The sequence below is a fragment of the Lissotriton vulgaris genome, chromosome 3_1 (assembly GCF_964263255.1).
Source record: "Lissotriton vulgaris chromosome 3_1, aLisVul1.2, whole genome shotgun sequence".
Classification (NCBI taxonomy): Eukaryota; Metazoa; Chordata; class Amphibia; order Caudata; family Salamandridae; genus Lissotriton; species Lissotriton vulgaris.
The window spans coordinates 2108253496-2108280383 of NC_141689.1; the positions used below are offsets into that span (position 1 = coordinate 2108253496).

The 26888-nt window shown below is 46.1% G+C and overlaps 1 protein-coding gene across 2 annotated transcripts in view; it reads left to right on the forward strand.

Annotated features, from left to right (window-relative positions):
- The first annotated feature begins 2522 nt into the window (after nucleotides 1–2522).
- TEC (tec protein tyrosine kinase) overlaps nucleotides 2523–26888 on the forward strand; it is a 612933-nt gene continuing 588567 nt past the window's right edge. Inside the window, exon 1 of one of the 2 annotated variants that reach the window (XM_086962679.1) lies at nucleotides 2523–3037. The gene's annotated coding sequence lies outside the window, so the exon portion shown is untranslated. The remainder of the gene's footprint in view (nucleotides 3038–26888) is intronic. The other variant, XM_086962678.1, reaches the window with a different exon arrangement.

A 26888-nucleotide genomic window follows, 5' to 3' on the forward strand; every position in this document is an offset into this window, starting at 1 on the left:
ATTTTGGTCGGGCGGTAAGGTCATGATCGGTGAGCAGTAATTGGAAGATCCCTATGAGGGGGCGTCACCCATTACGGATGGGAGCGCGCGGGGGAGGTGGCCAATTGGCCCCTCAACGGGGAGGCGGTCCTGTCTAAGGAGAGGCCGCCGGAAGGAAAGGAAAGGTGGTCAAGGCCCCTTTCTGGATAGGAGGGGCTACGGCCCCTCCTGGGGAATTTCCCGGGGCCAGGACATCTGGGACGGCAGATGGGTAAGTTGTGTGGGGTGCGGGAGGGGGTTTACGCTACCTTTTAGACACCTCACACGAGTCCTCGAACGACCGTTAAATGGCGTCGAGTTTATTTGGGCCCCCGTCAAGTACAAAGGGAAATTGGTAAATGCACTTGAGGTACGCCTCTGTGCGGTCTCCCCTCTCACAAGTGAGGGGGGTATTTCTTGTTTAGGGATCTGACACCGGTTACGACCTTGCCGTTGGCCCTTAACGTTAGGATGTACAATTTCAAGTCAAATGTTTTGTAGGATGTTAGTTCGGCTAGGAGAACCTTTGTATTAGAGATCTGTTAAGGTTAGCCAACATCGTAATGTGGAAATGAAATTGTACATTATATGAAACTGTTATTTTAATGTTTTCTTTTGTTTCATATTTTAATAAATACGGCCGGCAAGGGTGACTCCCTTCCCGCCTTCCAAAAGTTCAAGAACTGTTTCCGGTTTCCCAATTCTTGGGGATTGTGTTGAGAGGGGGTGGCGGGTATCTCGGCCATAATGGCATTACCAGACTGCACACAGACTCTGCAATGGCAGGCTTGAGTTACATTTACAGGCTGCTCTTGTGGGTGGCACAATTGGTGCTGCAGGTCCACTTGCAGCATTTGATTTACTGGCCCTGGGCACACTCAGTGCACTTTACTAGGGGCTTAGCAGTAAATCTAATATGCCAATCATGGAAAAACCAATCCATAATAACAATTTCAACAGGGGCACTTGCACTTTAACACTGAACAGCAGAGAAAGTGCGCAGAGACACTAAATCCGCAAAAACGAGTCAAAACCGGGAAGTCAGAAAGACAAAAGACAGGAGAAACACGCCAAAAGATGCCAAGTCTAACAGGGGTGAGACATGATGGAGAAATATTTGAACATTTTTGGAGGGTGATGCAGGATTGCAGCGAGAGTGACATTATAGAATTCAATGGACATATAATGCCTTTTATGAAGTAAATATAATTAAAAATAGTGTGACACCCACCAACTGAAGTTGAGTTGACAGGTGCGCAACACACCCTTATTTACATAGCCCTACTGCTTGTGAAGGATTTGTAGATATGCTTCTTTTGCCACACTTCTTGTAGAGAATCACCCATCAACTTTTTCTTCTCACTTAAAGCGGCTGCATACTATAGCCTAATAGCCCGCCGTAGCAGTCTATACCGGCTATTAAAGGCCCGCTGAATCGTTAAAGGCTCGTTAAAGGCCCGAGCCGAAGGCGAGGGACTTTAAGGAGACAGTGGGACTTTAATAGCCGGTATAGCCCTGCTACGAAGGCCTATAAGGCTATTAGACCAGTCTGCCACTAGAGGGCAGAATCTTCTAACAAATTAAACAAAGAGTTCTCGAAGCTCGAGGGGATATAAATTCCCTCGAGCTTCGAGAAGCCTTTGAAGAACATTAGAATGTTGCTCTGCGGGCCTTTACCGGCCTGTAGAAGCAGGGAGCACTGCAATGGAGCGCCCAACCTTCCAATGTTCTAATATCTTGTTCGACAAAGTAATTCAAGCAAAATACATGATGTATATTAATTACCCAGAGAGTTTTCAAATGTTATTAGTAACAACAGTATCTAAAATGTCTTCTGAATATTGAAGCAAGTGGTGGTGGTGTTAATTGAGAAGACTCGGTGGCATGGAACAGGCAGGAACGTAGTGAGTGGCATCTCTAGAGGAATCCAATATGGGGTATTTTTTTACCCAGCTCTGTTTGTCCTGCCAACCGCCTTATGGCACTCACCACAGTCGCTGAATGTCCCAACAGGAGAAACAGAAAAAACAAAGACTGTAACTTGCGCCACACATTACTGTGTCCAACCACATTTCCTTGCAAAGCAGTGTTTGATTGCTTGACATATTTCAAACTGAATTGTATGTATGTGTGTATGTATACACGCACACTCATACAAAGTCGGATTTAAACGTTAGCCTTTGCCCGTAGCCCCAAGATCAGTTTTATCCGTGGCCCAATGGGCACTCCTCGCCCAAAATTCACTTCTAGAGATGCCACTGACAGTAACAGACGGAAGTAAACAATACCGACTCGGTTTGTGAGTCGTGCTCTTTGACATACACTAGCAGGAAGTTTTGCAAGAGGAAACTAAAAAGGTAGCTCAAGCGAGAAATAAAGTTAAACCAATCAGCAAGTGGAATGGGTAGCCCGAGCCACATCTGCCTTCCCATTGGTTAAGGCATGCATCATGTTGATTGGTCCTGTGCGGTTGGGTGACAGCTGGTGCCTGCTCTGGACGCCCCGCCCTTTCAGAGCGACCCGCTTGCAGGCAGTGGCTGTCTCGGAACGGCCGCATTCCTAGACAGGAGCAGGTGTCAAACTTCGGCGCTGCCTCGGCTTCGGAGGATGCAGGTGCCAGAGTGGCCCTGTCTGTACCATTTTGAGCCGGACTTTCCTGGGCGCTGTATTTGAGAGTTGTGCGCGCCTCGCAGAGGAGTCGAGGGTACACATCGCATGGGACACCTGCTATTACACCGCATCGCTGGATAGCGCGCCTCCGGCGTACCTCAAGTGGGACACAGCGGCTGACAGGTGAGTGGACGGCGGTTTCCTTGACCTGCTGAAAGCCTTCTGGCCTGGAGCCAAAACTAGCCTCTCCGTGAAGAAGTGGACAAAATGTGGTCCCTTGTCCTGTAAAGGCGAATTATCTGACATCGCTCATGGAATAGGTGAACATGTGAACTCGGTTACAGAACACAACAATTTCATTTTTTGAGTTGAGCAGTTGGGCAATGGATTTGTGAAACTGGAACTTAAGGTCAGATTGCGATTGGGTCCTTGACCCTGACCTGGGAATAATCCTTTGCTCGCAAAAGTCACATTTACTGTCTCAACAAGCGCTTTCTATCCTCTATTGCATTTTAACAGGTACCGAAAAAAATCCTATCTTAAAGTGAGCAATTTTTTTGTTTGATTTTGGATTTGATTTCAAATGTAATCAGTGACAGTATACTGCATCCTGTGTTGTTTGTAAAACGAACTCAGCAGTATAATTTCTTTACGATTTCACTGAAATTGCCCGGGAATACAGGTGCTTTGGCCCTAACCATTCGCTTAAACGCGCAGTGTTGCGCATCCCGCGTCCCTACTATGATCTCCGAGCAGCTTATGCTCGACCTCGAACACCACAGGCGCTGTTTACCATCTCGCAAGTCTAACGGTAGTTCCAGAATTTTCACTACTCGGTATCTCTAGCCGTACAACTTGCAAATCGTTCCATGCGTTTCACTGTTTTCAGATTTTTTTTGTGTTCAAAATTCAAGTTGCGGCAGCCGAATATGTTTACCTCATATTGTAAAACAGTACCACGACGTCGTATTATATGGAGTGTCACATTCTACATGGCATGAGACGGTACATACCATTCTGTCGTGACCGTATACATGACTGCAAATAATTTCCTTGTTACATAATCGGTGCTTCAGTTGCCCTGCAGCAAGAAAGTGACAACTTTTTGCTTTATTCAGCATGTATATTTAAGTTTTCATGGTGTGTTCAGCTTTGCTTTTGAAAGTGGAATACAATAATGTATTATGTGTCTGCGTGAGCAGTATGCTAGATATGGTTTGAACCAGGGACGAGGTAATGGAGGACGTCAAGCATATTCTGGACCCGTAGGTGGCAGAACTAACTATGGTGTCAATTTGAGGGACATAGGAGAACAGGGTTACTGGGCATGTGGAAGGGATGGATGGGGTCACATATATATCTTCAATTTGCACGTGTGGAGTACACCAGGAATATTCTACACTTTGTGCATGGAATTGCAGAGTGCTTAACAGCGTGCATGCTTTTGTTTATGAAAGGCTAAAGGGATACTTGTTATTTTTCGGTGTTTTTAATTTGCAAGTGTGAAGAGAGGTAAAGTGATACAGCAGGAAACCAGGCGTGATATTTGGTTTTAGGTCTTTGGAGGACCAGGCATGTTTTGGGTTAGAAACTACTGGACAACAGTACATATTATCTGAAAATTACAACTAATCTGTGAATTTTAAAGCATTTTAATAGGCCTGTTGCTTTGTTTTTCTGCTTCAGCGTTGTCTCACAAATTCTAGTTTACTTTCATTATCCTGCTCGTTTCAGGTTAGCAATTCTTTATTTTAGTAATAGCAAATTCTACGCGATCTATTATCTTCTATTAGTGCCAGACATGTCTCAGATTGCATAAGGTACATTAAATTTTAGTTTCGTGATCCACTCATTTGCCCGCAGTAAATGAGTTTCCAGCACTTTGGGTCTGAGACTCCTGTCTGTGATTTCTACAATCAATTGGTTGGTTTCTCACTCCAGATGACCTTATCAACTGCACCTATTATTCAAAAGAAGGGGATTAAGGGTTTTTTGAGGTCCAGCTTGCATGCCCGTAATGAATCGAAACCAAGAGGGTATGCAGTTCCTAATGAGGCAAAAGGTCGTGTGGTGTGATGAGAAGGAAAGAAAAGGTTGTAGTATTAGCCCTGCTCTTTAGCCAATCCTGGCGCAGTGACGATGTTAATGATGCGCCAGGATTGACTGAGTTACCGCGCACGAGGATGGTGGTGCTGCCCCCGCGCGTGGGTTGGTTGGTGGGTGGCTGTGCTCAGCCTGCCGCACTGTATGGCCAATCACATGTGGCCATTGGCAACCATGTAGTGGTGATTGGCCCGTGTTGGCCGCTGTGGGGACGTCACCGCGCCCTGGCATGGACTGCCAACAACAACACCAGAGTCATGAGGAGAGTGAGCGTAGGCGTAGACCTCGCGACTGTACAGTCATTGTCTTCTTCGAGTGACGAACAGTGTGAGAGTCTGTGACTGTCAGTTCGGATGAAACTACGTAAGTTGTTTTTAACACAGTCAGTCAGTCAGTGAGTGTGTGTGAGATCATGATGACTGTCTGACTGATGCGATGGAGGTCAGAACTCAGACAGTCACTCATTACAGTTAGAATGCGTGTGCGGATGGACCGGTGTGCGTGTGGGTGGCGGCATCATACTGGGGTGCCGTGCCACATGTCTTATGTCTCCAGAGTCTCCAGATTCTCATCACAGGCTGCCAGTCCCACCGTGTGTTTCATGCTCAAGGCACACCCAAAGCCCCGCGCCCCCAGTATCATACCACAGTCAAGAGCCACTGCATGCGCATCGTGCTCTTGCCACCCCCAGCCCCAGTTTATGGTGTTACTTTGTGGGCACCGTGCTGCGTGCCCAGAAGTCAGATTACGGTTCAGACTGTGATTCTGAGGGGTCGCTCCGTGCCTCCAGCTGCAAACTCCGGGCCCCCGTACACATTTATCAGTGCCAAGATGCCTCAGGGAGGTGGACTGGATGAGCCACCAAAGGGAGAGCTCTGCCACTGTGTCTCACTCTTATTGACAGGAAGCGTTGTTGCAGTACGGGATACGCAGCGTAATTCGTTTTGCTAAACGTGTCATTAGTTAGTTGTCTGTGCTGCAGTGTTGAGCCTCTCATGAAGTCCCTTCTGCTTGTGACAGGAGACTCTGGTGATGCCATTAGAAGGATTGTGTAAGAAAACAGGAGTAGAAACCCATCAACCTTGTTGGGATTGGGGTAGAAGGATGTGTATAAGAAACAATATCCCAACTGGTATTATTTATGGACAATTAAAAAGGATATCCGTACAGTATTATCCAAACAGAAACAAGCAGACTTAATATGAATTTCATATGTGCTCAAAGCATCATTTATATCAACATTTGAAAAAATTCCGTAGGACAATAGCAATTACAGTTAGTGTCAGCACTGCAATTAATAAATAACCAATGATAGCCCAACATTGTACAAGGTGGTCGGCGCTAAGTGAAAAGTGCGTAAATATATACAGTGCGTAAAAACAATTTAGTATTCATACAATTCAGTTTTGCATATATCATTTTATGACAACCACTAAGTAAAGGGCGCCTAAGAGTTCACTGGGAAGTCGATGGACAGTTAGTGTCAGCACTGCAATTAATAAATAACCAATGATAGCCCAATATTGTACAAGGTGCACGAGTGCAAAGTGGGTGGCACTACGGCGACGCAAGTGACAGTGAAAAGCAGCGTGGTCGGCGCAAAGTGAAAAGTGCGTAAATAAATACAGTGCGTAAAAACAATTTAGTATTCAAACAATTCAGTTTTGCATATATCATTTTATGACAACCACTAAGTAAAGGGCGCCTAGGAGTTCGCTGGGAAGTCGACGGTGTTTCGATCCATAGTACTTAGGATCATCATCAGGACAGGAGGGCCAGAGGCAGTGCTGTAAGGCAGAAAGGAAAGGATCAAGGGAAGGTACAGGCACCGTTTTAGGGCAGTGGAGCGGGTGACCGATGCAAGAACGAGACCCTTCTGCCCAGCACAGCGAGCTGCTCCCTGGTCGCCGCCCCTTCTGTGCCAACGCCTCTGCACCTCAATGAGAGATTATGACCAATCGATCTCCTTCCTGGGTGTGTGGGGGTCCTTCCAGCTCACCATCTTCTTCCTGCTCAGAGCCTGCACGATCCCCAACGGCTTCAATGGCATGTCCGTCATGTTCCTGTCTGCCACCCCAGAGCACCGCTGCCTGTGTAGCTGAAAGTTATATTGCTTCAAATTTTTCCATTCTACCATGTATAAGTAGATTATGTGATGCTAACTGAAGGGGCATACTGGAAAAATTAAGTGAGGTAGGATCTACATCCATTTTTATAAGTGATAGGCTTTGTATTCTGCTTGTTATCTTTTGTTTGATTTAAATCAGCTTGTCTCCGTATGCCGTCTTTTTTTGTTTGATTGAAATCAAAAGACTTAGCTGGGCAGGTGGAGAGTAAATGATTTGCCAGATTCACAGATTGTTGACCCCAGGCAGAGGCTCGAACACAGATTCCCCGATCTCTGGTCGCTGTTTGGTTGCTTTGCCATACACTAGTTTTATATATAGCACAAGCACTTTTGCAATGCTTGTGTTTTGTTATTTCTGTCTCCGCTCACGCTGCGCTCAATGTACTTTATGTTTCATCACTGGATTTAGTATTCAAATTTTAACTGACCCGACCAACGCATACAAAACGCCAGCAAAAACCAGCAGGATGAGGGGGTTAGTGGGTTAAAAGGAGAGCGGCGCGCGCCACTGCTTGTTACGCGCATGCATGTTTACGACATAGAAACAGACTAAGTTAACATTTCTGCTGCATGTGTAAATCCAACAAATCAGTATATTTCCACTCATTTACTTTTATTTTGTTTTCCTCGTGGAATACACCCGTCGACAACAACTCTTCCAAATCCATTTACTCCTGCTTTTCACCGGAGTTAAACTGCAGTTTTTCCAGGGTGAGACATTCCTTGCAAAAGGTTTTTGAATTTACGAGTTTGTCCGCCCAGTCCCCTCTCCCAAACGTCCCCTTATCCAACTGCTGTTGCAAGAAGCTACATTCACTCACGTTTATGTAATTCTTGCAGAACTATGGGGCTTATTTACAAGCCCCTTGCGCCACTTTTGCGTCATTTTTATTATGGGAAAAATGATGCAAAAGTGGAGCAAGGGGCTTGTAAATAAACCCCTGTATGCAGGAGTAAATCCATTTAAAAGGGTACAATCACTGGTGCTGGTTACTAGCCGAGGTGCACATAGCGTGAATTGGGCCACAAGTATTAGCAGGGAAGCCAACAAGCCGACACCTCCTTCAGCACTAACCCCTCCAGTGTCTGAATTCAAATATATGTGCATCAACAACAAAGGCTAAAAGATAAAAAGAGGTTACTTTCTCAGTAGAAAGTGTCTCTGCAGAAGATTTTGAGTGACTTCAATAATTCAGCGCCTTGTCAGGGGTATTAGGAGCAACAGAATATCTCCAAAAACGGAACTACTTCCGAAATAACTAGTAAGCAATGAGTTTATGGGACACGCTTTCCTGCCTTTTCCTGGCAGCCACAGGTCTGTGTGTTCTGATGAAAGGAGTGTCAGAGCCCCCGGGCTCAGAGGATTAAGGGTCAGTAACAGGAAGCCTCTGTTTGTCAGGCTGCCTCTAGGCCCTCAGATAGCAATCTAGTTTAAGACGGCTACTTCCAGTTCCTGTTCCCACCGTGAGTTCACGTGGCCTCTCTGCCCCTGCAGCACCTCCGTCCTGGTGTCCACCGAAGGCCTCATAAGTACTAGACAGGAGGCTAGCTCTGGGGCCACCTCTGATCCCGGCTTCCCCACTTATGAAATTGTGACCTTGTTCAAATTAATAGATATCCGTGATGATTTGGACTTCCGATTCCCTTACAATGAGAACGGCAAAAGTGCCATGTAAAACCAGCATTGTCAAGGCCACTCACTTTTTTTTTTGGTTAGTTTTATATAGGGGGAACTAGATCCGAATCATAATAACACTGCCACATAATTACACAACACATAATTACACTCTACTCAATGCAACATAAATACACTCCACATACCACTCAGTACCAGATAATTACATGCCATATAATTGCACTCTACTCAATGCAACATAAATACACTCCATATTATACCACTCAGTGTTACATAATAACAAACCACATAATTGCACTCTATTCAATGCAACATAAATACACTCCACATAAATACACTCTATGCCACACACCACCAATCAACATAAATGCACTCCACATAAATGCTCTCTATGCCACACACCACCAATCAGCATAAATGCACTCTACACCATGACACAATTTCACTAGGCATAATTTCGCTCAACACCACAGTTCAAGGCCACACAATTCAACTTCACACATTTCCAATACACAACACATACTTACATACCAAACAACATATTTCAACTCCACAATCCACAATGTACCTTCAATCCACACCATATAGTGGCACCACCTGAGCACCAAACATCACTCACCACCACCTTTCTGCATCAGCGCACCACCTAAACATCACCTAAACATTACCTAAGCATCACGTCAGTGTGCCCTTGGAATCTGGCATCTGTTGATTCTCCCCCAGTGTCCGTCCGCTGCTCGTGTTCTAATTAAATTACTTTTTTACAACCTCCACTCCCCTGTTATTTATGTCCCCCATAACAAAAAAAATTATAACAAACAAGCATGAGAACAGGCAGGAAGAAGTTACCAGCAGTGCAAGTACAGAACAACTAGAAGACATTTATTTATGTTAAAAGCTTTTTTTAATCAGGTTGTTCAGTTGTATAAAATGTCGTCTTGGTTTGTATAAAGGGAACAGAAATGCTTAACACTTTTTATTATAACTTTTCAACATGATGCACAGCTGCCACAATGCTCTACAACATAGCCAAAAGTTCTGGCTAAACACATAAGGTCCCAAAGGCGAGACCTATTGGCTATGCCAATGCTTGTTTACAATAAGGCATGTGCCATGCAGGGCCCTGTTGTGTAGGGTGGGTCTGTTGCATGAAGAGATGTGCCAACAGTTTCTTTTGCAATTGCAGGAGGGTCTGAGCAGTTCCAATGCAGTCCGGATGTTGTTCAGATCATGGGCACATCAAAGGAAAAGATCTGGTTTTTGTTCCTTTACTTCCTGCGTTGCCTCATTCCATTCTGGTAATAAAAGCCCAGCTGCAGGTGCGGCCCTGTACACCTGAGATGACTCATTTCTCTCAAGGAGCGCACAGGTGTTTCTAGCTGCCTTGGTGTTGATGCAGCGGGACTTGAAGTTGATGTTAGTCTGGAGAGGGAATCCATGCATATGATTCAATGTTGGGTTTGCGGGATTGAACTGCAGTGCTTTGATGAGGCAATATGCTGCATGTTTGATGTCTTTCAGGGGTGCCAGGCATTTTGGAGGGCCCATTGAGATGACATTGACCATTGATGTCATCCTGGTGTGAGTGGACCTGGGCTTGCACTGCAGCTTTCAGTTCGGTTTCACTTTTTTTCTGGAGGACGAGAAGCTAGTGTGATGATGGTCTCTTAACTTTCCTGTTGAAGTGCTCCATGAAGCAGACACGTGTCAGCGATGAATGCCATTGATTCCGCTTTATGTGCTGGGGATGAAGCGATCTAATTTCAAGTGGGATAGCCATGTTTGGATCTATGTTATTTTTTGTTGTAAGCAAACATGATGGACAAGGTTTAATGAGTCTTGATTGGACTCTTCTACTTAGTCTTCTGTCCTATTTACTGCGCGTTGGACTAGAATCCTGCTTTCTCTTTCCCTTTCAGGGTCATGTGTCTCCCTTCATGTGTTTTTTTGAAAAGCACAGCTTATGCCTTTATTCCTATGCAGAAATACACATATATTTTAAGTGGCTCTTTCCCAGAGGCTATTTTTGTCTTGTGTCTCACAACTTGTAGCTACCAGGTGAACTGTGGGGCTCTGCCTCCTTCATCAGTTTCACTGTGTGATGACTGCCTCCCGGATACACCAATCTTGCAACCAGAGGCTTTGAAACACAGGCCTAGAAAAATCATAGGGCCTGATTCACCGAAGTAAACGTACACGTTTGTGTACGTTTACAATTCATTTGCTATTCACAAACTCTGAGTTAGTAGTGAGTGAAGCGGAGAACTACACACGTAAAAAGATAGGTCTGGCCTATCTGAAAAGCACATTGCAGAGTCCTCATATTAGGAGAGTATCAGTGTAAATTAATTGTTAAATGCAATCTGTGATGGGGTAATGACTGTTTTTCTAATCACAATTTTGCTATAACTTGGTATTTCATTTACATATTACATGTGTAATATAGTGATGCGTGAATGTTAGTTTAATAGCAAAGTTGGCCTAGATAACATGTTCTGTTGAGCCACATTTATTTTTAGTCCCATTGTACAAAAAGGTTCCATTCGTCTTTGAGTGTGCAGCAGTAAGGGAACACTGAGTTCGTGTTATTTCTTGTATGAAGCTGTATCAGTTTCTAACCTCAATCACCCCAAAGTAAGCCATTACTGCTCGACTTCGTTGTTTCAGGATCATCAAGTGTCCAAAACGAGTGACATGGTCATCTGAGTCCAACAGTATTGTTGGGCCTTGGACCACAATGATTACCAAAAGAACCCACACACCATACTGCCCAGCAACCTCTGACTGCCCTGGGATACTAAGAAAAGGCCTCACAGCGATGAGCCTTGCACCATAATGTGACTAGGCTGGTAGCGCTAAACAAAACTAAAAAAAGAGAAAAGCTTATCCTTAAACCACATGGCATTATTAGTGAACGGTTTCTTAAGTACTCGTTGTTTTTATTGAGACCGCTTCAACGAATCGACCTCAACAGGATATAAGGGTGAATCAGGCCTATCTTAGGCTCGAACCTGTGACAAGCTGCATGCACACTTCAACAGCGAGCAGCTAACTCACTGAGATGTCTCACTCCCGAATAGTGTAACTGCAGTAACCATTCTTTGTCTTTTTGTAGACTGTCCTTTATAGACGCTGGATGGAACTGTTCCTTGCACCTTCTCGGGTTTCTGCCAACGTTAGCATATTTCTTGCCTATTGTAGTTTTTCTGTGGTGCCAGCGTCAGTTACCAGGAAGTGAGTTTCTCTCACGTTCTCTCGTGTTTCTTGTTGCACAGAGGCATGTGTAGAAAGATACATGTGAGGCCTTTTCTCCAGGGCCTGCGGGGGGAATTATTTACTGTCAGGGTGCCCTCGGTGGGTGCTTTAGGTCCTTGGGAGTCGTTTGCAGTCCACCTTGAGAGCAAACGCTTTGCCTTTATACACTCGACTCTCCAGTGGTAGGAAGGGTGAGCAGTCAGTTTACTCTGGGAGAAGGCGTACGGGTTGGAACGCGGACACTGTGTGGTTAATGATTAATGAAATGATTGCACTCTATAAACTAAATATCAATTCAGAGCTGCTTGTTTAGGAGGATTTGCCCTTTCTTGTACACCTATGAAAGCATAGTATCATAATTTAGACACAACAAAACATATTTTGCCTTCTAGGGTTCAGATATGCACCCCAAAAATATGATAGCATTTATGTGATAGCTTGTTGCAATCTACATAGCATTTGGCCAACGACTGTGTTTTACTATTGGGCAGGTGGGAAGAGTTATGTTATGTGTATTGGTTCTGGATATAGCACAATGACTCGACCCCGAAGGGATATCTCGGCGCTCTGACAGGCAGGTTGTGTACAAGGCAACTGATCATAACAACCACGTTTAAAGATGTTTTTTTAAACACAGAAAAACTGAAACCTGCACAAATGAACAAAGGGAGCTTATTCCACGGGTGCGGGATGAAATAAGAAAAATGTCGGCCACCTTATTTTGACATACGGATATGCGGAGGCTATAGAAGAAGTAGATTTTTAGATCTCCGGATCCTATCAGGTAGGTATGGAATGAGTCTCTCCTGTAGATATTTTGGACCTGAGCCTGACAGAGAGTTGTAGGTCAGGCACAGAACTTTGAACAGTGCTCTCTTTCTAATGGGGAGCCAGTGGGGGGTTCTAAACATAGGAACTGACGGTGTCCTTGAAGGCAAGTTGTTAACCATGCGGGTGGCGGTGTTTTAAACCAACTGCATTTTAGATACAAGAGGTTCATTTTTGGGGCGTGGCTTGGACAGCAATGAGGACGGGCGCCTGAGTCCGTTACCTCCACCAACCCGAGGGAAACAACCGCGATTACATTAGCGAAACAACATAATTGAAACCGGCACATAGCAAGTAAGGACATCTGAACACCAGGAGCACGCACAGGTGTACGCCACCACAGCCAAGGTGAGCTTCAAGCCGAGAAACAGCCTCAACACCAGACCAAGATAGGCGCACAGGGGCGAGAAAATGGCGCCGCACTGGAGCTAGCCCGAGCAAGGAAAGTGGTCCGACGTCTGAGAGAAAGAGAAGAACCGGCAGCAAAACAACTCCCCTGAGCTATCAGACCAAGTGAGTGCCAGGAGGGGGGAGAACGAGAACATTAGTCGCTGGAAAAGGGCAACAACCACTCGCGGCGAAAACGAAACTGAAGGTGCACACAGGCAGCGGCCATCTTGGCCGGAACACACCCATCCAAGGCCAAACGATTGATAGCAAAAGCGCAGTAGACGGAATCGAGCATCTTCAACACTGTGGACACAATCAGATGAATGCATCTAACAGACCGGACCTGTGAGGGTAAATAGGGGCAACGGATGAAACGGCAAACCTAGAGAAAGAAGGAAACAATTATCGCGGCGAATACGAAACTGAAGCTGCACACAGGCAGCGGCCATCTTGGCCAACAAACAACAAGCTAGCACAGTCCAGCCAAGTGATTACCAGCGAGTGCAACACCGGGAAAGGGGGAACAATTATTATGGCGTAAACGGAGCGGAAGGTGCACACGGGCAGCGCCCGTCATAGCGAGGGCACACCCACCCAGGACCAACGATTGACGGGCAAACGCACGGAGATCATATGCTCAACGAGCATATCACAGACGACAGAAAAGAGTGACACGCACTCAGGTCATAAGCAGGCGAACACGCATAACAGACCAGACGAGGGAGGGCAACGTGGGGCAGATGGTGGCAACCGCGAAAGCAGGAAAAGAGAATCAACTACTACCGAAGAAACAGAAACGAAACCGATAGTGTACACAGGCAGCGGACATCTTGGCGAGAACGCACCCAAGGCCAAAGGACAGGCAAGCAAATTGCACAGAAGACACAAATGAGCAATCGCCACTGCGGCCACAAGCTGGCGAAGGTACCTAACAGACTAGACAAGTGAGTGCAATCAGGAGCAGCAGGTGGCAACGGCAGCAACGCCGGGAAAGTGAAACAACTAGCGAGACGAATACGAAACTGAAGGTAAAGACAAGCAGCGGCCATCTTGGCAGGAGCGCATCCACCCTAGGACAAAACGATCGACGGGCAAACGCACTGAGCACACAAATGGGCAATCGTCCCTGTAGGCACAAGCTGGCGAACGTACCCAATAGACCAGAGAAGCGAGTGCAATCAGTGCCAGTGTGTGGCAACGGCATTAACGCCAGAAAGTGAACCACTACCAAGGTGAATACGAAACTGAAGGTGCAGGCGGGCATCCTCCACCTTGGCTGCAATACACCCATCCAAGGCCATACATCCAGCGTGCGAACAACACTGTGAAGGAAACAAGCGCCAAGCACGGTAGGCAGAAGCACGCGTGCTAACCAACGTGCCAGACAGCAGGGCAAACGCCGATGCAGAGTAAGCTTTGCGGAGTAACGCAACCAGTAGCGCGAACAGGCAGGGGCCTATCCTACAGCAGCGCACACCCAAAGCGAAAGCAAAGAAGCGCGCACACATGAGTGAGGCGAAGGGACACCCCACAATATCACCCAGGACATGAAAGAACTAAAGCAAACAAGGCATAGAGCATAGAACGGGAAAGATAACCCCGCCTCAAGTCTTCCTGCTGGCTCCCTGAAGCGGAACTGGCGGGAGCAAAAACAAGAACAAGGTCCATCCGAGAGCCAAGCAGATACAGACTAGACCGCCAGCACACAAGTAAACCCCCACCGGGCCCACTGGGAGAGCACTCTAACTCGGCCGCACAACGGAAAGGAGGCAGGCTAGACAGCTACTTAGCCAGAAGGCGCCTCAGCGAAATGTCAAACCAAGAAGGAAAAGGAGCCAACGAGGTAAAGAAATATAAAAACAACCCTCCAGACTCGCCCTTGAAGCTCAAAAATGATACATCTCTGGACACAATCCTCAGGAAAGTCAACAAAGGTAACAAGGTTGCTAAGTCCACCAAACAAACAATCGACAACATGCAACTAGAGCTAGCAGCTATAAGGGCAGACCAACACAACACAAATAACAGGATCGACACAGCAGAATCGCGAATCAGTGACATCGAGGATGCCAACACTCAGTCAAGCAGAGCTCTGTTTCGGTCTCCAAAGCCACCAGCAGCCTACAGAAGCAGCTGGCTGAGCAAGACGACCGCACAAGAAGAGGCTACATAAGACTACTCGGTGTACCGGAAGGGGAAGAGGATAAGCCAGGATCCTGCTCAGCCCTCCTAGAGGAGCTCATCCCACAAATCACCGGCCTTAAATTTGACAGACGCTTCGAACTGGACAAGGCTTATCGTGTACCAGCGATGAAGCTCCAAAACGCACGTGGCCCACGCCCAGTCATTTGCAGACCTCTTAGGTCACAGCAAACAGAGGCCATTTTTACAGTGGCTAGGAAAAACCAGACCCTAAAGTGGAAAGACAACAAAATAATAATTACACAAGACTTCTCGTGCCAAACCGTCGAAACAAGAAAAGGCTTCCTGGCACTGCGGGAAAGAATAAGGAAGGCAACATCACTTTCAGCTTCGCAGGCCCGGCAAGACTGAGGATCGTAGACAAGAGGCACACCCTGATTTTTGACGATCCGGGCAAACTAAGAAGACACCTACCCGGGCCCTCCACCGGAGGATATGGAGGCGCAACGCTCAGACACTGCGAAGAGATGATCATCATTGGACAACACGAGTGCAACGGACCACTCCTGCAAAGGTCAATAATCATGGACACAAGAGAACTCAAATCACGAGATCAACAACTCTACCTCACTGTATAGTTTTTATCTAGAACCTCAATTTGCAAAAGAAGACGGTCCTCAGTCCCGGGGTGGACCCTGTCAATAACTCAGTGCACTGGTCCTACCTCAAGGGTAGCACGCCTACCTCATTCACCCTGGGACGGGGGGAACCCAACAACGCAAAGATATTCCGTATGGACCAAATGTATATCCTTTACTAATGATCCCTGGTCAAGCCCGGGGCCAAGACCCTAGATAGTTCATGAAGAAACCCTGGGGGGGGAGGGATGGGGGAGGGAACTTTGCTGACGGACGACCAATTTTTGAAATGCGGGGGAAGGGGGAGAGGGGGCAGGGGGGTATGGGGGGTGGGCCAGTACAGATCATATACTTCTATTTATTTCTTTCTTTCTCTAATTCTCACATTCTTAATGGACATACATACCCAGCCAGCACGACTATCAGACCAACCCGACTGGGCACATAGGGACGCACCAGCAGAGGGTGGGATGGACCAAAATGTAGGGGGGGCAACCCCTCAGAGACAACACCAAGTAAGGGCGATAAGAAGCTCAAACCATGACAATACATAGCAACTCCCAGCTACTCTCAGACCTAAAAATAACCTCACTCAACGTTAAAGGGCTCAACCACCCGATAAAGAGACAGAAGATAATGGACTACCTAACTAAACTAAAAAGCGATCTGTGCGTCCTTCAGGAAACTAAACTTTCCGAAGAGGACGCACAGCTCCTAAAGGCGAACTGGTTAGGGCTAACCCTATGCTCGCCAGCCATTCACAAAAAGAGAGGGGTAATAACGCTAATAAATAAGAAAGCCAGACTGACCCTACACAAGTGCCATGCGGAAGACGATGGGCGCCTGCTAATAACCCGACTGAAGCGTGGGGAGGAAACTGTACATATCGCCAACATCTACGGCCCAAACACAGAGGACGAGTCCTTTTGGAGGGAGGTGGGGGACAAACTTGGCAGTCTCCCCCAAGATGAGCTCCTGATACTAGCAGGGGTCCTCAATCAGGTACTAGATCAAACCATAGACAGACACCCACAAAGAACCAGCCACCAGACACAGTCTCAACACATACTTAGGAACCTATGCGCCAAACTCCACCTCAGGGACCCATGGAGACTCCAAAACCCAGACCCCAGAGACTACACCTTTTATTCCCACCCCCACAACTCATACAGCAGAATTGACTACATCCTGATCTCAGCCACTCACACCCACCTTATAGAACACACAGAGATTGCACCAAGAACAGTGTCAGATCACTCCCTCATCAGCCTAACACTTAGCGTTCGTCACAACAAACAAACAAGCTTTAGATGGAGATTCAACAGCGATGTCATTAGAGATCCAGCTAATGCTGCCGCCATAGAGGAAGCCATTAAAGACTATCTAGAAATCAACGACAAGCCAGACATAGACATGGGAGTACTCTGGGATGCTATGAAGGCCACAATAAGGGGGAAAATAATAAGCATCAAGTCTAGAATGAATAGGGACAGGAACAAAACAATACTAGAATTAGAGGGGCAGATCAAAGACCTGGAGATGCATCACAGCGTCAACCTAGCTGACAGAAACACACTGATGACCCTGACGAGAAAAAATATGAGCTCAATAAGATTTTAAGCTAGAGAGCAGGTACATGGATAAACAGGTACAAAGCCATAAACCTCTGTTCAGCGAATAAAGCAGGCAAGGCCCTGGCCTCATACCTTAAAAGTAAGCAAAGGCAACATACCATCGCAGCCATGACTGACGCCAACAGGACATCTCAAACATCCCGCAAAGAGATCCTCAGGGTTTTTAAAGAATTCTATGAGGAACTATAAGACAAAGACCTAAACCCAGATGGGGGAGCAGCCCTCCTAGGCAAGCTTAACCTACCAAAGCTAACAGAGGCCCAACGCGCAACACTAGAGCTAGACATTACAGAAGCGGAAATAGACATGGCACAAGCGGCCCTGAAGTATAACAAAGCACTGGGCCGGACGGTTACACAACCAAATTCTACAAACACTTCCTCCCCCTAATTAGGAACACAATGAAAGAGGTTTTCGCACACTGCATCAAAGGAGGGAAAATGACACTCAATGGCAGAGGCCAACATCATAGTCATTGCCAAAGAAGGGAAAGACACACAATTCCCGCAGAACTACAGACCCATCTCTCTAATTAACGTAGACTGCAAGATATACGCAAAAATATTAGCGGGGAGACTTAACGCACAGCTCCCAAACCTCATACACAAAACGCAGGTGGGCTACCTTAAAAATAGACTATCCCAAGACAATACAAGACTCCTATGCCACATAATAAACCATGCCTCTACCAATACAAATCCAGCAGTGATCTCGTTAGACGCAGAAAAGGCCTTCGACAGAGTTTCATGGCCCTTCCTTGACCAATGCATGTAGAAGTTTGGCCTAGGTGAGAACTGTAAGTCAATGTTGATGGCGCTATATAAGGACCCCAAAGCCCGTGTTGTAGTGAATGGGGGCACATCTGAGGCCCTATCTCTGGAAAGAGGCACCAGACAAGGCTGCCCACTGTCCCCAGCACTGTTCCTACTGACCCTAGAACCCCTACTGGCCATGATCAGAAACAACGCCAAGATAAAAGGGATGAAGGTCAATGGCAACACGGTCAAACTTGCAGCATGCGCCGATGAAATACTCATCATGACAGAGAACCCCGAACCCCGAGCCCTCGATAGATGCACTAATGAATACCATCAACGTATATGCCAAAGTAGCAGGGTTCAAGCTTAACAGAAGCAAGTCCGAATGCAAGCCACTCAACGTTCACACCACCAGGGATGTGTTAGGATCCTCGGGCCTACACTGGCAAAAGGGAGCCCTAAAATACCTAGGTATCTATTTTGACAGGGACCTCAAGTCAACACTTGAGCACAATGAGAAATCATTAACAAACAAAATAAAAGACAGGCTTGACACGTGGTCCCCCAAGTACGTCAGCTGGTGGGGTAGGGTAGAAACAATCAAAATGATGATAACCACTATGGTTAACTACCTGCTGAGCATGCTGCCACTAATAGTTACTGAAGATTTTCACAAAAAACTGAACACCATGATTAACACGTTCCTCTGGAGGGGTAAAAAAGCCAGGGTTAGCCGCCAGAAACTTAGGCTCAGTAAGGACCTAGGGGGGGGCTCAACGTCACAAACTTTAAGACCTTCCAGACAGCCTGCCTTGCCAGACAAGGCATATACTGGCTCACGCCAGAACAGGGTTATACGCCGGCTTGGCTGGAACTAGAAAGAGCCCTGCTGGGCGGCCTAAACCCTTCGGCCCTCCTCACTGCTAACAAACACCCGGAAGCTAGCAACACAATTCTCAGGAACACCAAAAAACACCCTCTTACAAGTAGACAAAAGAATGGAAAAAGCATAAAAAATACAAAATGGGAATCCATTTGGTTCAATACAAAAATAAAATACAAGAACAGCATACTCACCTTAACCTCCTGGCTCCAGCGAGGTATCCACACCCCATCCCAACTAGAGGAACGCGGGTCCCCATCCACCTTTTCCAGCCTACAACAGAAGTATGACCTCCCAGACATAGAACTATATAACTTTCTTAAAATTAAGGCAGCAATCACCAAAGCAGGACTAAGCAAAGAAGTACCAACAATACACCAATACCTGACAAACCCCAACAAACTTGGGCACCAAACGTCATACCTATATAAACTACTAAGGGCAAAAACATCTAGATTAAACAGTAACGCCATAGAATACAGGGAAACATTACACGCCGGGCGCTTTAGTGAGAGAGAAAAAGCTCACCTTTGGTCCTCGGCAAGCAGGAACAAAGTCACCACCACATTGGCACAAACAAAATTCTGGCTCCTACACAGAGCGTACTGGACCCCGGCACGCCTAGCAGCGGTCGGGCTCATAGACAACGAACTATGTTGGAACTGTCAGAAACAGAAAGGAGACCTAGCGCACATGATTGTCCATTGCCCTAAAGTTAAAACATTCTGGGCGAAAGTAAGAGATTTCATCTATAATGTAACAGGGTACACTCCACAACTAGACCTCCTAAGCATAACAAATGATTCATGGCCCCAGATATACACTCTGCCAATGACAGGAGCCTCATTGACCTACTCCTCACGGCGGCAACCAAGACAATCCTCTCTAACTGGAAGGACACGGGGAGGGCCACTTTCAGAGTCTGGTTCAACTGGGTCACCTTCCTATGGGGTGCGGACAACATAACAAAAAATCAAACACCTCAAGTTGGACGGGGCAATGAGATGTGGCTCTCCCTAGACAAATACCTTGACTCACAAAAACCGCTGTGAAAGCACCGCACCGCCAGACACCCTCATGGTCCCCTCCCCCTCCCCCCTCTGCCCCCCCCCCGGCACCACCCATCAGCAAACTCTGTAGTCATGCAACCCACAACACACCACACTCGTGTCCGTTTCTCCTTTTCTTCTTCTTGTCTTTCGTCCTACTTACCTCTATACACTATCTCTTCCTCCCGACGGGGGCAACGCATATGAACCTGTATGTAACGCCGGGTTCAAGCTGTTTATGTATAACCATCACTCAAGCGCCTCAGCAAGACAGTTTGTATCATTTCCATGCGTGTAACTACAGCATACCAGTAATGCCTTCATTTCGACTTACTCTGTACTGTTTTGTAAACAGTCTTCTAAAAAAATCTTTTGAAATAAAAAAAAACCAAGAGGTTCATTTGAAGCGAGGAACAGGGCATTGCCATAACCCAAGCAAGTGATGATTAATGCCTGGGTGAGAGTCTTCCGGGAACTCGGAGGAAGCCACTAGAAGATTTTCCGGAGAAGGCGCAGTATGTCAAAGAAGGTGCCGCAGGTGGAGGTAATCTGGTCTTTCATAGATAGTGTCATCTAAAAGTAAACCTAGATTCCTGGCTGTTCCGCTGGGCACAGGGGTAGGGCCAAGTTCAGCTGGCCACCAGTCATCTGACTAATAGAGCTGGGTTTTGCCAAACAGAAGAATCTCTGTTTTGTCCCCATTCAATTGAGGGACACCCAGAGGGCAATTTTCCTCATGCAGGCGACTAATCGCTGTTTGACGTTCTCAGTGTCTTGCTCACATGAGATAACCAATTGGGTGTCATTTGCATAAGAAAGTATTCCAAACCCGCAGGATTTGACCAACTGGGCTAAATGGGCTACTCAGATGTTGAAAAGCTTGGCGCTCAAGGATGAGCCCTGAGTTGGCTGTTCTCTGTGAATTTCATGAATTATTTGCTCGAGCCTTTTACTATTTGCACTGTGGGCAAGGTTGCCAAGACAGAATGCTACGGTGTTTTAAGTTATTTATCGCAATGCCTGGTTGCACTGGTTAGAGGCGGCAGACCCGAGAGCAGAGGACGGCCCGGGACCAGGGTTCGATTCCCGGCGCTGCAGGTTTCTGGACCAGGGTCAGCGGACTCGATAATTCTCTCGCCTCGGTGCCCACTCTGATCAGCGATCACACTCGGCAACTCTGGGCATTAGCTTGCCTCATCTTCACTAACGGCCCCACCAGACCACCGGGGATGCCTGGTCTCACCCTGGAGATACCCATTAAGGGACCATCTCTCAGCGAAGCCAGGAAGGGTTTCGCAGCGGTCGAAGCGCCTTGGGACCCTACGGGTAAGTAGTGCGCTATATAAATGCCAATACATTTACATGCCTTCCCTTTGCCTTCACTTTTCTGGGTTCAAGGAGGAACAACCCCGTGGGCTTGAGACAAGGGTACTTGAACTCTGTCAAAACATTAGCATCAGATATTCAGACAAACTCCCACCACTTGCTGTCAGTAGAGGATACAGGTTAATGGGCCCACATGGCTGTGGTGATGGAGGTTTGGAACACTAAGGCCCCTAAGGTCCTACGTGTTGCAGAAAGCTTTATAGAAGTCAGAAGCGCGGTTAAGTGGTGGGAAAATGAAGTTCCAAGGAAGGCTCAGTGGGTGTCTACTGATGATGGAAGCACCCACAAGGTAGAAGCTCAGCAGGTATTTAGAAAAATTATCAGCATTTCCCACCCATAATAATAACTCAAAATATGTATGCACCTACGATAGAATAGTTTCAGAAACCCCCCATATTTCAAGAGGTGTAGAGGAACTGATGCCTCTACTGAGAAACTTTACTACGTGGAGAAAAAAGGAGAAGAAAAATACAGGGGATATGTGCAATTGCAGATTTTCCCCATTCATAAAACCCAGGCATTGAATGATGCAGTCCACATTTTGTGATTACTCCTTCAAGTCTTTTAGATATTTGGATGTCAGGGTCATATCAGTAATGTTTCAGAGTTTTATGGGTCAGCATGGTGTGCAGTGCTTGAGACGATGTTAAAGTGGGCAGGTGCTACATACCATGTCAAAGGGACTCCTTTGGATATGGCATCTTCTTTCACAAATCAGTAATGTGTATCTGACCACAAAGAGACTTGTTCGTGATGAGCATAAAGATATTAGTGACCTCCAACATTCCTATAAGGAGCACAATTAATTTGAATTGTAGTAGGGCCTGTTACTTTCAGTGCTTGGACACCGCAAACAAAAAAGAGAAAAAATCGCAATTAAACAGTGTATAAAACAAGATATTATGATATCCCTTTTGTCATCAGTAGTGTGCAGGTGGATAAAAGAGTAAGGGAATAATTGTGATGGGGATTTTGCCGTCAGTAGTATTATTATTATTATTAAGGCTTTTATATCGCGCTCTATTACTAAAAAAATAGTATCCTGGCGCGTTGAAGGCAGAGCAGACTAGGTGAGCGTAAATATCAAGGAATACCGGGAGTGGGGAAATTTAGGCTATAATATTAAAAAGATGGGTTTTTAGACTCTTCTTAAAGGAACAGAGAGTCGATGCAGTTTTTAAATGAAGAGGTAGAGTATTCCAGGATTTCGCTGCTCTCACTGAAATCGATTGACCGCCAAGTCTACAATATTTGAATTTGGGGACAGCCATTTGGCACAGATTGGCCGAGCGCAAAGGGCGATTGGGAACATACAAGGAGAACCTATTTCTCAGGTAGACAGGCCCAGTGTGATGTATGGCTCGATACGCCAACACTAGGATTTTAAACAAAATCCTGTGGGCAACAGGAAGCCAGTGCAAAGCACGGAGAAGAGGTCGAGCACTGGAACGCCTTGGGACATTGAACAGAAGTCTGGCGGCAGCGTTCTGAATAACCTGAAGGCGGTGAATCAGGTAAGCCGGTAGGCCAGAAAACAGTCCATTAGCGTAGTCTAACCGAGAGAGTATTAGTGCCCGAATGACAGTCTCTTTCGCTTCTTTCGGTAATAGAGGGAAAAACCTGCGCACAGTTTTTAAAGTGAAAAAACAGACTCCAGTGACTTTATTTATATGGTCTTCAAACTTAAGGTTCTTACCGAACCAATACCCCAAATTCTTCACTGGGCCCGAAGCAGCTTTTGGAGGGGGTAGGTCGGTAGGCCAAAGACAGTCACTAAAATCCTCAGGGAAAGAGCCATATAGCAAGATCTCGGACTTGCTTTCATTACATTTTAACTGGGCATTAGCTAACCATTGGAAGACAGAAGATAGGCATAATTGGGCCGCCGACGTATCTAAATTATCTTTGGGCCAAGTAAACAACAATTGCGTATCGTCGGCGTACGCCATAATTTTTGCCCCTAACTGTTCAGCCAGGTAGATCAGAGGGGTAAGATAAATATTGAAAAGCAAAGGGCTTAACATAGACCCCTGAGGAACACCAGTAGAAAGCAATTTAGGAGTGGAAGCAAAGGGGGGCAACCAAACTTGTTGCGTACGGTTATTTAAAAATGAGGTCAGCCAGTCCAATGCGGAGCCAGTAATACCTATATCGGCTAGTCTGGAGAGTAGAAGGGAGTGAGGCACCGTATCGAAGGCAGCAGAGAGGTCCAATAAAATCAGAGCCGCTCTGCCACCCCCGTCAAGACACTCCCGAATAGCCTCCGATATTTCGACTAAAGCCGTCTCTGTACTATAGGCTGCCCTAAAGCCAGACTGAGCTGGGTGTAGGGCCTCCGTGGATTCCACGAATTTCTCTAGTTGACTAAAAACAATCTTTTCGCATACTTTTGCAAGCGCTGGCAGCAAAGATATTGGTCGAAAATTGGACGGGGTGGCCGGATCAAGTCCATTTTTTTTTAATAGTGGGAGCAATTTTGCTTGTTTCCAACAGTCAGGGACGGTAGCTGAGTGGAGCGAGAGGTTAATAATTTGGGTTATCTCATTTCCCACCGATTCCGCTACACCCGCAAGTACTCTGGCCGGACATGGGTCAGAGGGAGATCCGGATTTTAAGGCAGCAACAATGGCAGTGATATCCGAATCTAGTTGAGGAGTAAAATTGGCCAATTGGGCGGTGCGACTTGGCATTAAAGGAAGCGAAGTTGTTAGAGGAGAAGAAGGGCTATTACAAACATTTTGCAAGTCCACCTGAATTTTGGCAATTTTTTCAACGAAGAACTCAGATAATTCTTCGCACCATTCTTCTGATGCGGACAGCAGAGGTTTTGAAGCACATGGGGATACAAAGCTACTGACAATCGCAAATATTTCCTTGCTATTGTTATTAGCTTTGCTGATGCGCCCTGCGTAGTAGCTACTTTTGGCAGATCTGATGGCTGCATAGTACTTTTTCTGTGCAGTCCGCAAATCCTTTTTCGCCTCAAGCAGATAAGCTAGTCTCCATAGCCTTTCCAGCTTTTTACAGCCTGATTTAATGTCTCGGAGAGCGGGACAAAACCAAGGTTTAGAAGGGGTAGAGCGAAGTCTACAGACCCGGCTGCTCTTAATTGTTGCGGCAGTCGCACGCTCCACCCATAGGTTAAAAGCGCTGGCTGCAGCATCAATGTCAGGAGGAAGCAATGGGCGAGAAGCAGCAAGACCAGCTGAAAGAGTATTTAAATTGATCTTCGGTGTGTGGGCAATTTGAGGCTGGATCGCAGTAGAGAACAGCAGAGGCCAAGCGAATCTGATGAGCTCATGGTCAGACCAAGGTACTGGCTCAGGATGGGCCATGTTGATGTCAAAGTTTGTGCATACCAAATCCAAAATATGGCCGCCCGAATGGGTTGGAGCGACCACCCATTGTTTTAGTTGGGCCATGGAGAGAACCTCTGCAAGGCGAACCAGTATGTGCAGATGATTATAGAGTAAGAGGCCGATTCTCAAAGGTAATCTGAGACAAAAGTCTAATTTTGTGACTTTTGGTATTCACAGAAGTCATTTATGACTTTTGGTAATTACAGAGGTCATTTACGAGTCATATCTTTACGTCTGCAGTCAGTCCTGAATCTACACACCTGGGCCGTACTCTCCGCACCTGGGCCCTACTTAAAGATGAGGAATCTAAAGGTACCCTGGGTTTGTGGATTGCACATGAGGGGACCCAGAAAGTAGCAAAATACAGCAAACATTTTTTTTGAAAATGGGGAAAAAGTGCTGCAGAAGAAAGCCTTTTTTCCCCCCTACAAATGGTATCAACAAAAGGTTTGTGGTGCTGAAATCACCATCTTTCCAGCTTTCAGGGACAGGCAGACTTTTGTCCAAAAAACTAAAATTTCGTTTTTTGTGATTTCAACCTCCTCCCAGTTAGTGGTAGAAATGGGTGTGAAAGCAATAATAGGATCCCGGAAACTATACATTTCAGAAAAGAAGACCAAATTCTGAATTTAGCAAGGAGTCATTTGTGCAGATCTTTCGGGGTTCCTATAGAAACTAACAGTTGAAATAAAAAAAATTGAAATTGAGTTTGTGCAACATTTTCAACTGTACCTTCTAAGTATGGCAGATTTTTTAAAGCAATATACCATTACGTCCACTGGCCCCTTCTGGATGTGGTGATATATAGGACTTGTAGGTTCACCAAGAACCCGAGGTATCCAGAGCCAATAACTGAGCTGCGCCTTGCAATGGGTTTTCATTGTGTATCAGGTATATAGCTATTCATCTGGTAAAATATAAAGAGTTAAAAATAGGTATCAAGGACAACTATGTATTTCCGAAATGGAAAGAAAGTATAGAGTTTAGAAGCAATAGTTATTTGCACATCTCCGAAAGTGTAGGTACCTATACTGGCATGTGAATTAGAGGCCATTTTTCAGTGACTTCTTTTTTACACATTGCTTTACATTTGGAAGGCAGAAATGCACAGAAAGTCAATAGGTAATAACACTTGTTCTACGAATCTGTGTTCCCCTAACTCTCCCGATAAAAATGGTACCTCACTTGTGTGGGTAGGCCTAGTGCCTGCGACAGGAAACAGCCCTAAACACAAAATGGACATTTCACATTTTTCTAGTGAAAACTGACCCTTTTTTCGCAATGTGCCTAGATGTGGATTTTAGACCCTATCTTAGCCGGCACCTGGGAAAACCTAGCATACCTGTACCTTTTTGAAAACTAGACATCCTGAGGAATCCTTGATGTGGTGACTTGTGTGGCTCTCACCAGGTTCTGTTACCCAGAATGCCTTGCAAACCTTAAACTTTGTCAAAAAAGCAAATTTTTCTCACATTTCTTTGGAGGAAAGTTCTGGAATCTGCGGGCAGCGCCAAACTTCCACTCATCCATCATTCCCCCAAGTCTCCCGATAAAAATGGTACCTCACTTGTCTGAGTAGGCTTTGTGCCCGCGACAGGAAACGGCCCAAAATGCAACATGGGCACATCACATTTTTTCCACTCAAAACGGACTCTTTTTTCGCAATGTGCCTAGCTGTGCATTTTAGATCCTAGTTCAGCCGGCACCTAGGGAAACCTAGCAAACCTGTAAATTTTTGAAAGCTAGACATCCAGGGGAATCCAGGATGGGGTGAGGATCTCACCAGGTTCTGTTACCCAAAATCCCTTGCAAACCTCAAACTTTGTAAAACAAAACACATTTTCTTCACATTTCTGTGATGGAAGGATCTGGAATCTGCGGGGAGCCACAAACTTCCACCCACCCAGCATTCCTTCAAATATCCTGATAAAAAATGGTACCCCACTTGTATGGATAGGCTTAGTGCCCGTGACAGGAAACGGCCCAAACGCAACGTGGGCGCATCAAATTTTTTCAGTGAAAACTGACCCTTTTTTGCAATGTGTCTAGCTGTGGATTTCGGAATCTACCT